This window comes from Ovis canadensis, chromosome 3 (assembly GCF_042477335.2).
Source record: "Ovis canadensis isolate MfBH-ARS-UI-01 breed Bighorn chromosome 3, ARS-UI_OviCan_v2, whole genome shotgun sequence".
NCBI classification, from domain to species: Eukaryota; Metazoa; Chordata; class Mammalia; order Artiodactyla; family Bovidae; genus Ovis; species Ovis canadensis.
Genome location: NC_091247.1, coordinates 193585751 through 193605634, shown reverse-complemented (window position 1 = coordinate 193605634; position 19884 = coordinate 193585751). Strand labels below are relative to the sequence as shown.

The 19884-nt window shown below is 41.7% G+C and overlaps 1 protein-coding gene across 26 annotated transcripts in view; it reads left to right on the top strand.

Moving 5' to 3' along the window:
• Positions 1 to 796: 796 nt before the first annotated feature.
• Positions 797 to 19884, top strand: part of PPFIBP1 (PPFIA binding protein 1) — a 203192-nt gene continuing 184104 nt past the window's right edge. For 8 of the 26 annotated variants that reach the window (XM_069585500.1, XM_069585490.1, XM_069585492.1 and 5 more), the window contains exons 1-2: positions 864 to 1125; positions 6834 to 6897. The gene's annotated coding sequence lies outside the window, so the exon portion shown is untranslated. Of the gene's footprint in view, positions 1126 to 6833; positions 6898 to 8417; positions 8488 to 19884 lie in introns of all 26 variants that reach the window. The other 18 variants (XM_069585501.1, XM_069585493.1, XM_069585485.1 and 15 more) reach the window with 8 other exon arrangements.

Sequence of the window (19884 nt, the reverse complement as noted above, 5' to 3'; positions counted from 1 at the left end):
GCAAACTGAAAGACCCATTTCCTGAGAATCTCTCTGTTCTATTAGCCAGGGTATAGCCTGATAGCTGCCAGGGTAAACGTTAGTTAATTCTTAATTGATAGCTCAGCCACTGCAATTGATTCCATTCAACAATAATTATTCTCCTGTGGCTTGCTGAACTCAATTGTGAGATTTCCACCCCTTTTCAGTTGTGTATAAAAACAGCAGCCCTGAGGTCTTTAAAAAAAGGTAAACAGTAATTTTTATTACTTCAGAGGTTCAATTTTATTTGCCTGGAAGCTCGCGTGCTGTGATTTTCGTCACTAAAAGCAAAAGCAAACCGCATGGTCGATAACGCCCCAGGGTTAACAATCTAGAGCTGGGTCGCAGTTTCTAGGATTGTCCTCCCTATCTTCTCGAAGAGCTTTTGAAGTTCTAAATTTCCCGTTCTAAGGGAACGCCCAGCAACCCCAAGATAAAAGGGGAGCTGAGCGAGCTGGCGGTTTCCTTTATTTGTCTGACTTCAAGCTAGCCATTTTCTGCTGCACGCGCCGCCGGACTCGGACTTGCCCGTGACACACAGGCGACAGTTTTTCCTTCAAAGGGGGGCTTGGATAGGTTAGTTTCGTTTCTGACCTGGGGGATTGGGAAACGCGCCAAGAAAAGTTTAAAACACCACCTGCAAGGATCTTCCTCGTACCATGATTCTCCTTCCCTTACAGATAGCAGGAAAGGCAGCATTTTTTTCCATCAACACCCACTTCCAGCCCAGCGCCGGGCTCAGAGAGGAATGTGTAAAATTAGTGGGCTCCTCTGAGTGACAGTCCGAGGGCCCAATCAGAGCGAACCGCGGCGCGCCGACGCCCCTCCCGCGCGCTCTCTTTGGCTCTTTCCCGCGGCGAGGGAGGTGGGAGGGCGCGAGGGAGGGGAGGTACCTGGGACTGGGAGTGATGTCAGCTCCCAGCTCGGTGCTTGCCCGGATTCCTGACATGGTGTAGGGCCGAGAGGGTGGGGAAGGCGGGAGCCGGGCGAGAGAGGACTCGGGGCAGCCAGCCTGCGGTGGGGCCGGAGTGCCGGCGCTTTGAACTCCGGGCGAAGGTGAAGCACAACTTTTGCAACTCGTGCTGGCGGCTCTCCTCCCCCCAGGTAAGGGCGCTTGGCTCCTCTCGGGGACCGAAGTGTAGTGGCACCGTTGTGTGGTTGCAGCTGCTCCTCCTTTTCACCGCTCGATTTTCTTTTCCAGCTCACTCCAGTTTCCCAGTGGGAGCAGGCACTTTTTGGTGGGTGGGGTAAGGCTTAACTCCTGGGGCTCCCAACTAGCTTTTAGGTGAAAAATACCTCCAGGATTGGACGTGTGAGATCTTGTCTGTTTCCTTAAATACCTCCCCCTCCCCAGTCTCCTAATAATACTTGAGAACCCCAATCAGAGAAGTGTGGTGTCTGTGTGTGTGGGTGTGTGTAGGGGTGTGTGTGTGTAGGGGTGTGTGTGTGTTATTTTAAAATGTCACAAAAAGTTTATGAAATATCGACTCAAAAATTATGATGAGAGAACAAAAGTTTTTGTGTTTTATTGGCTCCCCTGTGGTGTATTACATTTAAATGAAAGTCTGTCAATGTTATTCATATTTTTTATATCATAATATAAGAAATCCTTTTTTATAGTTCCGTCAGAACGTGAGAAATTCACTTGGAGTGTATTAATTATGAGCTTGTGGGAAGACCGGTCTCTTGGGGGCATGCTTCAACGCCGGTTCTTTTTCTCTCACATCCTAACGGAGGATCCCTTTGGTTGCCAACGTTGTGATCTGGAAAGGTTAGAAAGGCTGTTGAGAACCTTCATATCTGTTTTCTGTGGCTGTTTCAGAGAAAGACGAGAGCTGGTAGTTGTTTTCATGGATCATTTTTAGAGAAGGGAGTTTTAACTGGGAAATGTGGCTAAAGGCGTGGCAAACAAACTCTTAATTATAGGAACATGAATTTTTCAACATGTGGGGCCAAAACAGATCCTTATTTTCAATAAGAATTGCAGGGAGCAATAGAAGAAGAACTTGATCTCATGTTCCAGTTCGGTATGTAGGGAAAGGAACTGCCTGTAGGGAGCAAAAGGATATTTAGATCAGCAGAAGTACAGAATTCTGTTTTTTTGTTTATTTCCGGTTTCAAACCCTTTAGCTGTTTCTTGCTTGGTGTTTGTGTGCCCAGGTCACTAACTGGGTATGATTGACTTTCTGGGGAAAAACGACCTCATACACTGATTGAGAACCCTCACTTATCAGTGCTGAAGGCTCTTTCTTTTGGGGAAGCAAAGAAAGTATTTGGGCTGGGACTCCTGAGTCAAGTTTCCCTTTCTTTCACCAGAGTGCCTCAGCAGTGAGGATCCTTCTGTTGCCAGGTCGGGAGGAAACGGGCGTGGACTTCTTTGTGAATCAAAAGCTGCATCCCAGGTGCCTGTACGTCAGGGCATTTCCGGAGAGGAAAGAAAGAAGCCACAATATTGCATCTAATAAACCCAGGTCGGGAAGTGTGGAGACACAGGACTTTGTTGATGGGGTTCTCTGTGTTTCTAGCCAGATACCAGTTAGGTTGCAGGGCAAAAAAGAGGTGTTTTGTTTGCTGTTGTTTATAAAACACCTAAGGGCTTCCCTGGTGGTTCAGTGGTAAAGAATCCACCTGCAGTGCAGGAACCACCAGAGACATGGGTTCAGTCCCTGGGTGGGGAAGATCCCCTTGAGGAGGAAATGGCAAACCGATCCAGTATTCTTGCCTGGGAAGTCCCATGGACAGAGAAGCCCGGCGGGTTACAGTCCAAAGGGTCGCAAAAGAGTTGGACACAACTGAAGTGATTGAGCGCACACTCATGCATGCATGCATAAGACACCTGGATCTGTATTGTTCTTAAAATTTTTAATTTGCACAGGATGGATTAAGAGTAGATTTTTTTTTGCAAAGAGGAGGTGTGCTTCACTGAAAAAGCGTATATATTTTAATTTTGGGCTGTGTTTTGGACTGAGAAACAGAAATTGGCTAATGTCACTGAAATAATGGTGACCGAGTCTTTGCTATTTATGTTCTGTGAAAGTGAAAGAGTTATTTGTTCAGTACAGTCTGACCCTTTGTGACCCCATGGACTGTAGCCCCCCAGACTCCTCTGTCCATGGGATTATCCAGGCAAGAATACTGGAGTGGGTAGCCATTCCCTTCTCCAGGCGATCTTCCCGACCCAGGGATCAAACCCAGGTCTCCTGCATTACAGACAAATTGTTTACCATCTGAGTAGAAGTACATAAAACACACTGTATTTTCCAATGCACTTTTTCAGCAGGAAAGTCCAGGAGGTGAGGTGGAATTCCTGTGGGCTGGTGAGAGCTCTCTGAAGCCTTGACTGATGGAGTATTCAGACTGCTGTTTGTAATACCGAAAGAAAGCTGCAAAAACCAGTCAAGTAGTATCATTAGGATGTTATCTTGTTTTCCAAATTCAGATTTATAATTCTTTCCAAGAAATGAGTCCTTGCTTACTGACTTGAATATAACAAAGCTTTAAATTGCATTCGCAGTTTGAGTAGCAACCTTTAAGTTTACATACTTATTTTTAACCAACATTTCTCTTTCTCCATCTGTGTGTAGGAGGCAGATGTGGTATACTAAAACACAGTATGTTCAAAGGACAAAACTTGAAAGATGTTTGAGTTATTGAGAAAGGTAGAATCAGGTTTTGGTTAAATTCTTTGACCAGCTACGATAGCTCCTTTAAAAAATGGGATAATCTGGCCTTTGTGGACAGATGTTTACTTGAAATACAGGGCACACTGTTGTTACATATCAATAGTGCCTAACTTCAGGGGCATTCTAGTCATTTTTTGGAATCAGGTTCAGTGAGAGAGCGTTCATTAACTGTTTAGGTAGTCTTTTTGTTGCTCACTGTGCTTGCAGGAGATAAATCAGAACAAGGTCAATTCCCCGCCCCCCCTCACCCCCCCCTCCCCCACCCCATTACTGACTAGCTGACTTCTTTTTAAAACCTTTCATATTTATGAACTAGTTGTACTTTTGTAGTTAATTTAGATTATGTTGGTAATTTGTCACATTAAAAGTAACTTTTTGAGGTTCTGATCTCCCATTTTAAAAAATACCTATATCCTCAAAAGCACATCTTTTAAACTGTTAACTAAAAGACCTCATTCATCACTCTTGTCTTTTCAGAGATATTATTACATGTTTCTGATCTGATTTGAATTACCTTTTCAAAACAGTGAATGAATGAGTGAATGAATGAATGTATGAATATCCATTCACATTTGGGTCTGTGTCTTGATTCTTTACTAAAGAAATGTTCCTTTAAGGTGCGCACATAGGCAAGAGATATCATTAGGTTGGCCAAAAAGTTTGAGTTTCTCTGTAACGTGGAAAAAGCCTAAACAAACTGTTTGGCCAACCCAATACCTAATTATGACATTTTTTTTATTCCCAAAGATTTCCTTAGAAAGTCACATTAGTTTTGAAAGTAAGAAAAAAATCCCAGTTGAGCATCTGATTGTGAAATCGTTCAGGAAACCATGATTTTATTGTTGTTTTTTAACCATGGTGAAACAGATGGATTTAAGTATGTGATCCAAAGCTGTTAAGGTTACTGACACTGGGTGTTGTTTTAGGACAAAGGAAACAAAGTGTCTGTCCTCTAGCCAGCATTTCCCTTCAACTAAAAGTTGATAATTTCACAATTAAATCAGTCATCCAGCTGCCCCCATGTTGACACTATCCAATAACTGCTCCGGGCTTATGTAGTTCCTTGAATCTATAGTGTATTATGTCATCACTTTCTCAAATTCATTGCCATGCATGTTAGAATGATTTTCCTAGCCAAAAGCCTATAACTTTTGTCACATATATCACTACCATAAAGACTGATGCATCATTAAATGGAGCTAATGGATTAAAAAAAGAAAGCTGAACTAACCCACCCTAGAAAATACAAAGACTTTTCTATTTTTTTTTACACTCTTTATTTAAACAGTAATTATTGATGCCAGTTTGGCATTGGTTGATGTTTCAAAAAGCCAAGTGGTGAGGGTTTCTTTTGCATCAATACTTTGCCCCATATTTAAGGATCTAAGACACCAAACAACTGGATTTTAGATGAAAAAGTGGGCCCTTCCAGGAGTTTTAAGTTTACACACTCATTAGGCAGCTTTTGAAGAAGAGGAGGGTTTGAGTGAAACCTCTACCACTTCTCTTTGCATAGCTTCTATTTCTGAAACGTGGGTTTGGACTCTGAGGGATCCAGGTGGGTGTGTTGTCTTAGTTTGTGACTGAACTTTGGTTGCGTGTCTCCCTGGAACTTGGTGTGACTCACAGTTTGACTGGCCTACATTCATATCCTTGTTTTTCTTGGCGAATGTAATGAGTTCAGAATAGAAACATCAGGTGGCGGTTTCCGTGTGGTGGTGCACCAAAAAATGCCCATGACCGAAGGAATTGTGCGAACTCAGATTGCACTGAATATCAGTCATTCTGGTAAAGACTCGTTGCACTGATATGAACCGTGAAGGAAGAAGACCAAATACCATTACTTTGGGGACTGGCTGTAGATTTTGTGGACATCCTTCAAACTCCAGAGTAAGGTGAGGTCTTTTCACCTCTCCTTTAACTTAGAGAAATTAAGCATTTGACAGAAAAACAAATGCAAGTTCGAGAGCCAATATGCTGATTTCTAGTGTTGCGTGTGGGGTAGCAAAGGAAAACTTAATTTTACCTGATGAGAAAGACTGAAGATGCTGTTTTCAGTGACAAGTCCATTTATAAGTAAGTAGCCAAATTCTTTAGGCACACAAGGTAGTTCTGGAAAGAAGTAGGTAGGCCCATTGGGAACTCTTACTGCTTCCTTGGCATGCATGTTACTCTGAACTGTATAACTGAATGTGATTTCATGTCATCTTGTATTTCCTGTGAACCTAGGATATAGCTCACAGAAGTTCTTTTGCTGGCTTTATGTCACCCTTCTCTCCATATATATCTTTTCACAAATACAATCTTCTCATCACAGAATTGTTTGAGGTTTTTATGAGAAAAGTTTGAACTTTGAAATAAAATGTAAACAGCCTAAAGCTCTATGGCCTACTTTCTTAATACAGTGACTTGAGAGTGTGGCTGTGGTTGCATAAATAATATCCCTGGAACCATTATCTTTTTGTAAAGATAATGCTTCTTATAAGAACACATGGTCGAGGATTTTATTTTGCTTGAACTGAAATTTGAACACACTCTACTTTTTATTATGAATGATGGAAGAGTCGGAGGAGCCTGTAAGCTCTCGTCTAAAGTAGCTCTACAGCGAGTGAGTGGGAGGAAGGGAAACAGTGACGACTCATAGGAAACAGTGATTGAACCTGTGAGTCGGCCAGGACAGTTTGTGTGAAGTCACCTGGGTCTCAGTGTTTTTCCTCTGGATCAGCTGCTTGGATGCATCTGTAAAACTTTCACATTCTTCCGACCTCCACCCCCATCAGTGGGTGACTTTGCCCAACCAAGAGGGCTTTTAAACATAGACTTAAAGTTCTTTTATTGCTTTCTTATAAAGTTACCTTGATTCTCTAGGATGGCTTGCACTCTACATTACCCTGTGGAGCAGATACAGCTAGGTGCGCAATCATTTCCATCCTTCCCACTTTTTACTGGTGGTCAGGTAAAAACAAAACAAAACACATACGCACCAAAACTTGATTTCCCAGAATCCCTTGCAGCTGGGCGGTGTCTAAGTGACATCGTCCTGGCCAATAAGGTAGCTGGGAGGGGTTCTCCACAGACTCTCTTGCGTGTTAGGCAGTTGCTCTTTGTGCTTCTCCTTCTCTCTTCCAGGATAATGGATGCTGTTTTCTAACCGCAGAAGCCGTCTTGTGAACAAATTCAAGAAGCTTGAGGGGTAAGTGGGCTGGGAAGCTTGATGGCCTTCTGGAATGCTGTACCAGACTTGGTCTGCCCACCTCTTGATTTATTTTGAGAAAAATAAATCTTCATTTGATTCAACCACAGAAGTTGGGTCTGATACTTGAAGCCAGAGGGGATCCTGACTGAGTTTAAATTTTAAAGAAGTCATAGTTCTTTTCGCTCAGAATTGAAAGGCACCATCCTGGATGATTAAAAAAAGGGTCGGACTTTGGAACCCTGCATACCCTCAATTTGAATCTTGGCTTTGCTATTCATTACAGACTAATCTTGACAAGAAATTTAATGGTTTGGGGTCTCTGTTTTCCTATCTGTAAATAGTGGTGCTGGTGTTTGTCTTATGGAATTTTTGTCAGTATTGAAGTGAAGTGAAGTTGCTCAGTCATGTCTGACTCTTTGCGACCCCATGGACTGTAGCCCAACAGGCTTCTCCGTCCATGATATTTTCCAGGCAAGGGTACTGGAGTGGGTTGCCATTTCCTTCTCCAGAGGATCTTCCCTACCCAGGGATCGAACCCGGGTCTCCTGCATTGTAGGCAGACGCTTTACTGTCTGAGCCACCAGGGAAGTTTGTCAGTATTAGAAAATGTTAATAGAAATAATAATGAAACATTTGGCACATAGGTTTTTAATAAATGATGGCAGCTATTACTAAAGAATACCATAATGAGGAACCTGAAGAAGGGGAGGTAAGTAATTTAACTTTTAGTAGGTTCTCAGTAAACATGGTTTGAACAACTGAATGGTGGGTTAGTTTTATGGCTGTAGCCACTTGCCTCCATCTACTTACCATTCATTCCAAGGCCCGTCTGTTTATATTCGGCCCCATCTGCCTACACTGGGATACTCGGAACTCTTATGTTCTCCCAGCTTTGGTTGAAAAAGCAAAAGATGTTCTTATGACAGTTTTATTACCTATAAGCAAAGAGATGAAGCAGATGTGCTCCAGAGTCAGATAAATGTAAATTAGACTCTTCTGTCCTTAACTATGTGATTTTTGTCTTCTGTGAAATGGGAATAGTTGGGTGGGTTATGAGAATTACATATGATAATATATGTGAAGCATTAACAGTGGTTTTCCTGGCATACAGTGAACACTGGATTAATGACAGATATTGTTACTATTTTGTTAAACAGTTCTTGGCCTTGGTACGAGGTCCTCTTGGAGATATAAGGGCAAATAAAACATGGTCTTTACCCTTAAGGATATTCATATAGAGAAGATAGGGGAAGAAATGGAATGATCTTCCTTACACATAACCATAATGAAAAACAGATTTAGAAAGCTACTTAGCTGTTAGAAAGTTGGGGGAAAATTTACAGATTTAAACAAATGGTTATTATATTTATTTTAAGGGAAAAAGTCACCAAGCATGCATATAAAAGTTATATTTGTCAGTGCAGGAAAAAGTTGCTAAATGGAGTGATCTGTGGGGGATAGGATGAAGATGATGGGAAAGATGAGGGGCCTTTGATTTTTTTATGTCTGTTTTACAGCCTCATGAATTACTCTTGAAATATAAGGAGTATTAAAGTTTAAAGAATCAGTTTGTGGGGCTTCTTGGAGGTAAGTGGTAGAAGATGGCGCTATGAAATAGTAAAGGATTGGGTTTAGAGGGGTCCTACTAGAGAAGGTGGGATTTGAATGGGATGAGTAGGAAATGTTGAGACACTGGGGGGACATGAACATCCTTGGGTTTGGAACAAAATGTAGAATATAGTTTTAGAGAAAGATAGGAAGATCAGTATTGTTAATAGAGGTAAGATATTCTAAAGCCAGATCCTAGAGGGATTTAAAAAAGAGTGACAAGACTATGCTTTAAAATGAGTTGTGGGTTTTTTTTGTAAGGTAGGGAGGGACCTAAGAACTATTATTATTTTATAAAAATGACTCTTGAAATAATATGTTGAATGTTAGGAGGGGTATATGTGGTGAACGGAGTGAGGACAGATAGAACAACTTTAATCAAGAAAGGCACACTGCAAAAGTTGAATTTAAATGGGAAATATGATGAATTCAGATTTAAGCATCTGAAAAAGAAGATTTAAACATCTAGAGTTTGCAATTCATCGTGACCCATGATAACTTACCTTCATTTTCTCATTGTCTAAATGGGTTAAATCATAGAACCTGTCTCATTAGGTTTTTAGGAGAACAACAACAACAGTATTAATAATAGCTAATGCCTACTAGGTGTGTACTAAGCACTGTTCTAACTGTCTGACATATTTCAACTTAGATTTAATCCCTACATCATCCCTAAGAAAAGGTACTGTTCTTATTCTTACAAATGAGAAATCAGGCACAGAGAGACTAAGTGAATTTCCCAAGGTCACACAGATTGTGTGTTGGACAGGGATTTAAATGCAGGTAGATACAGTCTCCGGGGTCAGTAACCTCAACCATTTCATACTACTGCCTCTGGCTTAGTTCTGTACTTGACATGTTAAAAGCTGCTTAGAATTGTTAGTTATTCACTCTATTCACATCATGATGTTAAGCACGAATTTAGACATTAAGGTTTGGAGTGTAGGCAAAACTCTCGAGTGATAGACCATCTCTGTAGGGTTGTTACCTAAAGAGTAAGAGCGCGTGAACTTGCTGAAGAAGAGACTGTAGAATAAAAAGAGAAGAAGGTGCACAACCCACAGGGAACTCTTGACATGTAGACATGGTCAGGCCAAAGAAAAGAAGTTATTAAAGGTGACTGAGCAAGAATAACCAGGGAGGTTGGAAGGGAAGAGGTTGCTGGTGGCAAGGGAATGAAGCACGCCCAGCACAAGTGGACCATCCCCGCCATCCAGTGCTGCAGACCTCTTACAGGATGAGTCTGAGAAATGGCCCCGAGTCCAGCTGCCCTCATCAGTGGGCTAGGAGAGCAGTTTCAGCACAGTAGCCATGGAATCCAGAGTACAGAAGATTGAGGAAGACATGGGAGGTGATGAACCCTAGGCTGTCCTGTTAGCCCAGCCTTTCAAGGAATTGAACAGAGAGAGACGTGCTCTGACAGTGTGGGTTTGATGATGGTCCAGGCAGAAAGGGTAATATGAAAGTAGCAAACAAGAAGAGGGAAGGAAAGGGGTAGATTGAAATTAGGTAGAGAATGCGGGTTAGCTTTGAAATCTGTAAAAATGCTTCTTCAGATAGAATGAAAGAAAGGATGCGGGAAATTGAGGAAAGAAATGTGATTGAAAGAGATAAGAGCTGAGTGAGTTCACCCCAGGCAGTCTGCCTTTCCACCCCCCCCCCCAGTCTAATAGGAGGCCGTGAGAGGAAATTCATAGGCAAGTAACTCAGGCTCCCCAGAGCTCTCAGGATTATTGAGACAGAGGAAACATTTGAAAGAATGACAGAAGTCTCTCATCTAACCAATGCAAGCTGACACATTTGCCAGGATGTATCTCCAGGCAGGAAATTAATTTATTGAAGTGGAAAGTAGTGGTACGAAAAAAGAAGAGGGGAATGAAATGAGACAAAGGGATACCTGGCTGTATGTAAAGAAGGAATTTTTAGACACCAGACTAAATGGTTCACAGAACAACTTCCCAGGGGAAATCTGAGAGCTCTGAGTGATGGGGAAGCAGCCTGGGTCTGGGACCACAGGCTGGGTTTGGTTAACACTGAACCACAGAGCACCAGGGAGTACTCTGAAAGAGGCAGGTGTCCAGCAGAGAGACCTCCGCATCATTACGTGCTCTGGTTTAACTGGCTCTGTGCATCTTCGTTCGATAGGGGGAGAGAGGGGTCTGCCCAGCCCGCCCATCCCGGGACCCTTCCCCAGAGTGTTGGAAGTTAGAGATGACATAGGAAAGATGAAGATGCCAATGTTGATTGCCTTTAGAACGTAACTAAAGTGTAAACTGAATGCAAGAGGTCATGAGAGGAACTCAGAAAGATCTTTGGCTGAAAGACATTGGGTTGCCGTGTTTTAGCAGATTTTTTGTTGCAATGATGTGAGTGGTATGAGAAAAGGACTGAAGTAATCTAATAGTTAATAGTTAACTCAGCACCACTCCCATCAGCCCATAGGTGAGTTCTTTGGAGGTTGCTTTGACTGATGTCAGTGTAAATGTATCCAAGTGTGGGCAGCACATTTAGATCTGGGCATAATGTTCTTGAGTTCAGTAATTCTCAGTGGGGCCAGCTACATACTTTGTGGAGCCCAGTGTATGATGAAAATGTGTGACCCTCTTGTTCAAAAAGCAGGAAAAAGTGCTGTAAAAGGTATTAATAGGAAAAGCTTTTCTTTTTCTTCCGTAGTTTCTCTTTACTAGTCATGGTGTTTATTTGCTTTAATGTTATTCTGAATGAAGTGAAAATAAAAATCATCAGTGTGAATTTTATTGTTCATCTTTTTATTATGCAATGCCAGTGTGAAATGCAAATATAAGAGCATTTAACAACTATGAAGAATTACTGAAATCACGTTTCGTAGTGTTTCGTGGCTTGTAACTGCATTTGTATATTGTTTTTATCAGAACAGAGGAAACCCTGCACAAACCTGGCTACTGTTATTTCACATCTCAATTTGCACAGTCTATTAGTCTTGGCTTATGGAAGGAAAGACTGAAAGGAAAAAGAACCATGGAGTTTCTCTGTCTTTCCTTCTCCTGTGCTGTCATTGTCAGCTCAAGTGGTTGGTTAATGCAGGGGAGTGGCAGGAGTAAGCGAGGATATGAAAGGAGTGTTTGGTTGTTTTTGTTTCTTAGAAACATGCTGCCTCATTTCTGCATGTGCAGCGGATTCTGGATTGAAAGGAAAGCATGGCCTCTTGTGGCTGTCAGCACCCACCCACCTGCTCACTCAGTTGTTGTAGCACATTTACCTTGAACTCGCTTTGAGTCCTGCTGAACTGGATGCGTCGTGAGCCTGCCAAAGTTCTGTGCTTATGGGGCCTTGCAAACACTGTGTATGAATCGGGCGGCAAGGAATGGTGGCCACTCTTATTAAACAGATCCCCTCTGCTTACATGCACGCTCCATTGTGCCATCTGACCTTGTTTATAGAACACAAGTTTAAATTATGAGGCATTTTGACCTCATTTATGAAAAGAAATTCAAAGTTTAAATTATTAGGAATCTTGATGGTGACAGCAGAGTGTTAAACCAGATATGGGGTCTTTTTGAGCACGGGGTTCTGTATGTGACTACAGGTTACAAGTTCATGAGGATTGCCCTGGTTCTGGGAAGTTAAAGAACTCAGTTTTAAGCTCAAGCTACCCTCTGATCTTGAAGTCTCAGCTTCATTATCAAAGTTTACAATGGGTCAGGTTTGTGTGGAGTGTCCTAGGGACCCTTCTCCTGGCATCAGCCCTGTCATTTTTGCCTTTCAAGTGTTTTCTGAATGACTTTTCCTTCTACCAGTGCCTTTGTTTACATCCTCATCATCTCTGATACAGACTGTGCAGTTAGTCTCTTGCCTATATTCTGCACCTTGTGGCTAGAAATATCTTCCAAATAAACCTTTAGTACAAGGCCTGCCTGGTCCTTTCTCTGATCTCCTGTGGGCTCAGCCTTACAGCAGAATTCTCAGACTCGTTGGTCTGGGATGGAGACTGCCTACAGACAGGTATGGTTTGAAATACACAGTATTTTAAGAAATTTGCGCCAGTACTTAATTTTTTTGGTAACGTCACCAATGGAAATTTACGTTTAACAAAGAGAAGATCTGGCTGCTCTGGGCTCCAGTTTTCAAACAGGAGGACCACTTGTGGACTTGAGGAGGAAGATTGACTTAAAAAATATATATATATTTATTTGGCTGCGCTGGGTCTCAGTTGCGGCACGTGGGACCTTCATTGTAGCTTATGGACTCTCTAGTCGTGGGGCGTGGGCTCCAGAGGGTGCAGGCCCTGTAGTTATGCTGCACAGGCTTAGTTACCCCATGATGTATGGGGCTCTTAGTATCACAACCAAGGACTGAACCCACATCCCTGCATTGCAAGGAGGATTCTTAACCACCAGGGACGTCCCAAGATTGACTCTTTATTCTGGCAAAGCCTTCACTTTCATGGATCTAGAGCATGCATTTGCCTGTTCTCAAGGAATGCTGTGAAGGAATTAGAATGCTGATTTTTTAACTTGAGAAATTAAGTTCTCCAACCTCAGTGTAATTTGGGTGTATGCTTTGTAGCAGCCCTTGTTTCCTTTTTTGTTTTGTTTTGTATTTTAGCTCTTGATTGCTTTTTTAGGAGAAATACTTCCCTAGTGTCACCACTGTGTCACTGTGGTGTCACTGTGTCACTTGTGATCTCATCTGATCTCGATTCTTTCTCTAAGCTTCTCTCCTGTGCTCACACCCAGGCTCTGCCCCCCTGGCATGCTTTAAGTTTGCTCAGCTCTTCTACTTTTCCTACTGTTTGTCCTTGCTTAAACCCTCCTCTAGGCCCCCTTAAAGCAGTTCATCAGGATACCCTTGCTGAGAGCCTCAGTCTGAGCTCAGCCTACAAACTCTTGCTGGAAGCAGGTAATAAAATCTTTAGAATTATAAATGCTAAAGGTAATGGCAACCCACTCTAGTATTCTTGCCTGGAGAAACCCATGGACAGAGGAGCTGGTGGACTACAGTCCATAGGGTCACAAAGAGTCAGACACAGCTGAAGTGACTTAGCACTAAGTGGACAGTGAGGTCAAGTTGCTTGTGAGGTTCCTCCCAGCCCAGTGATTTTGAGAAGCCATAATTCTTCCAGTGCTTGTATCTGTATGTTACTGTGCGTTTGGTTATCTAGTTGTTTTTTGAACTTGTGCTTTGTGATAGGAACTTTGCTTATGTCATCTCACTTAAATTATGAGTGTGGCACTAGCATTATCTTCCTCTTACTGATGAAGAAACTGAGTTTCCTCCAAAACTGGCGCTCCAAATGGCTGATCTCTAGTTATATCTTATTTCTTCAAATAGATTATATACTTGTTGAAGGCCATGACTCTGCCTTTGTTGCCAGGCCCTGCTACCCAGTCAGGAATCAGTAAATGTTTCAGTGATGAGAGTAATGATTTTTTTGGCTAGTGTGCGTTGAGGCCTAGACAAGCCTCCATGGGAATGCCCAGGAGACTTGAGTAGTATCTTATACTCTAAGATAGACCTTCTACTATGCACAAAGACAGGATAGGGTTTTGATCTTGGGCTGTGGATTTAGATGGACCTATGTCTGTGTCTCAGTTTCTTCATTTGTAAAATGGGGTCAATAATAGTATTTTGTAGCAGTGGTTTTAAACTGGGGTGATTTGGGCCTGTAGGAGTCATTTGGCAATGTCAGAAAACACTTCTTGTGTTACAGCTGGGGGTAGAGGCAAGATTGGCTTTTAGTAAGTAAAATCCAAAGATGATGCTAAACATCCCTGCAATGCATGGGTGCTTCTCCCCCCATCAGCAACAGAGAAGTACCCGGCCCCAAATGTCAGTAGGGCCTAGGATGAGAGACCCTTCCTTGTAGGTTCCTGAAGATGAAACAAGATAATGAATGTGATGTTTGGCATAGTTAACTGTAACTCTAAGAAAACCATCTCAAAGACTGAGAAACCAGCTTTTGTGGGTGGGGGGCAAACCCTAAAACACTTCACTTCAGAACATCTGTGATTCTTGCCTTATGCTAAGGATTTCACGCTTTCCTGTTTAGAAGTGACAGACTCACTGGAGATTGTGTGTGTTACACTGTGTACTAACATGAGCTGGCATGGATTTATCAAGGCCGTAAAAACAATTATTAATTTTTAGGGTGTTCCTGGTAAACTTCCTGCTTGCTTGACTAGAGATAATTTTGGTGTGTGAGTTTAAATTCTCTCTGATGGAAAATGTTTTGATTAGTGAATTTCCAAACTATGTTTTGATAAGTGGGACATGAGAAGTTTTTGTTTTCACATCAAGAAGCCTGTTGTTTTCATAACCCTAAGTTTAAAATGAAGCCGCTTTCTCCCTGTTTGCTGCCTTACCTGCTTGCTGCACAGTTTTGGCATTTGTAGGAGTGGCTTGAAGAACTGTTGGATTTCTATCTATTGTTTCTTTTTTTTTAATTTGAAGTTGAGACTATTCTTTAATATTTTTATAGTTACAAAAATAATATATGCACCTTCTAGAAGATTTGAATGATATGGAAAAAAACGTAAAGAAGATACAGTTAAAAAAAATCGTCCTCAGTCTTCTGCCACACAAAAATGCAGCTACTCTTGCTGTGTTTCCTTCCTTTTTCTCCATTCATATATATTTTTTCATATTTGAAGTATTCTGAATGTGTATTTTGGGTCCTGTTTTTACTTACATTGTTTTATTTGTTTATTTAATTTTATTAAAAAAATTTTCCATTGTACTGCTCAGCTTATGGGTTCTTAGTTCCCCGACCAGGAAATGAACCCTGAGCCCACGGCAGTGAAAGCACTGAGTCCTAATCACTGGACCGCCAAGGGATTCCTCTTAATGTTGTTTTATTTGCATGTTCTCACTCGACTACAGTACCTCTAAATGTTATTTCTAAGGATTGTAATATCTTCCATCTCTGGGTGTTTCATGGTTTATTTAACCCTATCACAGCACACACAGCCTGTTTTCAGTGTTTGCTGAGCATCTTTCTCAGCAGTCAGCATTTTCTGCATTTCAGATCCTTCCCATCTTTACAAGAGATGACAAGAACCAGCATCAAGGGTGTGGGTCACTGCATGGATGTCTTGGCCCATGTTTATATCAATTACCAAATAATAGCAGAGTGGTATTCTCATTTTAATAGCGTTTGTTAACTTTCTAGGAGAAAAGATGTTTTCTTTTTCATTTGTTTGATATTTGTGAAGTCAACCATGTATATGACTGTTGGCTGTATTTCCGGTTTAACTGTTCATATACTTTCCCAATTTTATCTATTGGGAATTAGAATTATTCTTATTTGTCATGAATTCTATGTATTTCACTTATTAACCCTTTCTGATAGTTACTGCAAATATTTTCACTTAGTTTTTTACCCTAATTTTTATGATAAAAATTTTTTTGTTTTTAGTGATGTAAAAGTTTAAAAATTTTGTGTAGTCAAATCTATTGATTATTGTTTTCCGCCTGGGGTCTTCAACCTTCCTTCACCTCTACTCAGATGAACCCTTTCTGCTTTGAAAGTCACCGTGCTGAGCCATCAGTGTTTAAAATTCTATCCCAAAGTAGATTGCTATTGAGTTTCCTAATGAGGATAAAAGTGCTGAATCTAATATGGACACCCATTGTGTACCATGGAAAACCCTTCACACCAGCATGTGTGTGCATGTGAGTGTAAGAGAGAGGTGGGTGGAGAGGGAGAGAATAAGGAAAATTGATGAGAAAGGATGAGGCTCTTGTTAGGCCCCTGCTCATTTGGTTTTGTTTTAAATTTCCTTTCCCTCAGGATGGGAGTGATCTTGTTGCCGGCAGGGGTGCTCCTAGAGGTTCCCAAATGGCTGAGTGCCAGGGACCAGCAGCTGAGCAAACAGTGTTTGTACCTGGGCACAGAGTTGGCCCACAACAATTTGTTTATTTAGTGCAGAAGAAGGTGGACTGAGCAGAGATGGGCCCCTCCACACCTCACCATCATGTTCCACTCTCTCAGGCTCCAGGCTGTATGCCGCTCGGCCTTGTGGAAGTGGCTCCCTTCCCTGCGGATGGACTCATATGAGCCCTCAGCCCTGCTCATCTGCGGGTCACCAGCTGTATTAGCCGAAGCCTGAAGAGGGAGGTAGTGATAACAGCCAGTGCTCATTTGGTTGTTCTTTCTGCAAAGCCCTTTTACTCGGGCTTTTTAATGTGCTTCTCACCTCAACTTTATGAGGTTAAACACTATTTTCATCTCCATTAACTTGGAGGAAACCACCACTCAATGGAAGCATAATTAAAATCTGGAGCTTCTGACTGCAGAGCTGATCCTCTGATTATGAAACAATTCCTTCATTGTAATTTCTGGGTGTAATTTCTCGGCGATGCCATTGCACAGAGGGTAGCAGCAACTGCTTTAGATCTTCGAGTCAGACATGTGTTGGATGGAATACCAAGAGTCATGTCATAACACTGTGACTTGGTTTTCTCATCTCTAAAGTGGAAACAACAGCGTCTGCCTTGTAGAAATGTTAGATTAAGTGGAGATAGTACGTGCAAGCCACCCAGCACAGCACCTGGCCTTTTTATTGTGGGAGCTCAGATGTAATATTGTTTCCTAGTCTCAAAGCTGAAAATGCTCTTTTTTTGTTTAAAAATTTCAGAATAGCTGGTAAGTCTGCTCAGACTTGTGAAATTTTAGTAAATATTATTTATATTTAAATGTAAGAAACATTTCTTTATCTGCCCTACTTATTTTCCTGTTCAGTAGATTTTCTCTTCTGGTGTGGCTAAGTCACTTACTTCTCTGAAATCCTTGTGCTTGGAGAATTTTGTGATGATCCCCCAGTTTAGAACTATACTCGCAGCCAAAATAAAACATACTTTGTCTATGTGTTTATGTAAAAAGCACAGACAGTTCTTTAGAGGAGCAATAACCCAGGCATTCCTTTACACATAGTTGAGAATTTTGGCATTATTCATGGAGTTGTTACTTGTCCATGAATCGTTAAACATTCAGGTAACAGAGCAGCCTTAAAAAAAGTTACAGAAAATCATAAGAAAAGACAAAGTTATTAAATAAATCAGGAGAAAAGTTGTTAAATAAATCCTTTTTTTTTTCATACCACATAAAAGTTGGGTTAGATCTCATCCTTAGGCTAGACCTTGTGAACCACTTAAAAAAAGAAAAAACTTTGCTAATATTATTGTTACTTCTGCCTAAAGACTTTCAGCATGAGAGCTGTCTTGCCATTTGACTTATGTTGTATGTTTATTCTGACTTTTCCATTTTAATAAATTGAGTCAAGTAATTACAAGAGTTGTTATTGTAGAATTATATTATAACCCAACACAGTTTTATCTTTGGAGTTAAAGATAACACTTTCAGGAATCTTCTTTAGAATATGCCTTGGGTCTTATTTTTTTCTGTCCCCCAAGCCATGGTTGCATTTTCAACAATACATCAACCTAGTATTGGAATAGGGAAAAGTGAATGAGAATGGGGCTTTATTGGATTAATAGCTGATGCTCTTGTTCCTTCTCTGAGAAGTTTAGGTCTGCAGCCAGGTAATTTTCCCATTCCCTGCCCTTGCTTTGGTAGCATTGGAGAGACAAGGATGGGAAAGCATTTTTAAAATTTAATTTATATAAATTCATAAATTAGAATTGTACTTTTATATAATTAATACCATATGTATATACTTTACAGGAAACATGGTTAAAGTTAAGTATCAGTGATTAAGTGAAATTTACATGATTTCTCAGTTCCCTTTTATGTCTCAAGTTAAGGATCAAAGTGAGTGCACTGTTGGCCCAATCTTTTGACTGTTGCAAACTGAGCGCAGTACATTGTAGAACGCCACACCTCATTTTAATGGTCAGTAGGCATTTGTTTTCCTAAAATTCCAGGTCTATTGTTTGATTTCTTAATAATCAGCGAAAGTGGGGGCAGAGGGGTTAGCGTTATTACTGGTGAAGAGAGTAGGTTAAGTCTGGAAGAATAAAATTGGTGCTGACCTGACTACTGATTTACAGGATACAGAGAACTTAAGACGAGGCTTTGTGATCTTGAGATAACAATCCAGTTTAGCCCTGTGTCAGTCACTTCAGCCAAATCTCTGTGGCACCAGCCCTTTGATCAAAGCCTGAGAACCCAGCGAGTTTTACCAGGCGTTTCTTGTTGCTGCTGCTTGGCTTGTGGAGTAGGAAGAGTAATAAGTGCTCATTAGCATGCCCGCCTCTGTAATGCATCCACCTGCAGCACAGACATGCTTGCCTCTGGTCCTGAAACCGTAGCATCCCCACCTGATCTCTTCAGCACCGGCATTTTTGTACTGCAGAAACAGAATGCCGACTTGGCAAGAGTAGAATCCACCAAGTGCTTCAAATAACGGTTGCAAAACCTATCGACCAGGATAGGAAGGGTTTGCTAGGAAGAATTACTGTGTCTAAGAAATTAGTGAACTGTTCAAAGCTTTTTCTTCTCTTCCCTCCTCTTGTGTATGTGACTGACATGAACCCGGATAGTCAGAGACCCTGAATACTGGTCATCTTATAACTTGATCCCTTATCCTCTTGTCAGCCATACTCCAGAGGCTGTGGTCTGTATCAACAAAGAGTTTGAAGTGTTTGGAGTCACTGAGAGAGAGAGCTTTGATGGTGATTTGTGACCCTGTTCAGGACTCATGTCATCGGTAGCCTTTGTTCCCATGAAATAGAGATGGGTGGAGGCTGTAAAGACAGGAGGAGAGAGACAGGTTTGGGGGCTTTGTACATAAGCCTGGAGAAATATGTAGTCATGCTGCAAATTGGCAGAGTTTTATATGAGAGGACCCTGGGACCAAGAATCTGCCAGTCTGATCCCAACATTGATCAGCAGTGTCATCCTGGGCAAGCCACCTGTGGTGGTGGTGGTTTAGTTGCTGAGTCGTGTCTGACTCTTTTGCGACCCCATGGATGGTAGCCTGCCATGCTCCTCTGTCCATGGGATTTCTCAGGCAAGAATACTGGGGTGGTTTGCCATCCCCTCACCACAGAATCTTCCTGACCCAGGCATTGAACCTGCGTCTCATGCCTTGCAGGCAGATGCTTTACTGACTTCCCTGAGCCACCAGGGAAGCCACACATAAGTCACTTAACCAGATATAATGTTGAGATTATAGTAACAGCCCAGCCCTCAATAGGAGGAGTTGTGAGGGTCAGAGGAGACAGTGCTAACAGGCTAGAAACCATGAAGCAGTAGTATGGTTTAAATTTTTTTTTTTTTTGGCTGAACTGTGTGGCATGCCAGATCTTAGTTTCCCGACCAGGAATCGAACCCTTATCCCCTGCATTGGGAGCGTGGAGTCTTAACTACTGGACCACCAGGAAGTCCCTGCAATAGTTTTAAGCTGAGTGTTTCATAGGGAGTACATTATCTACATT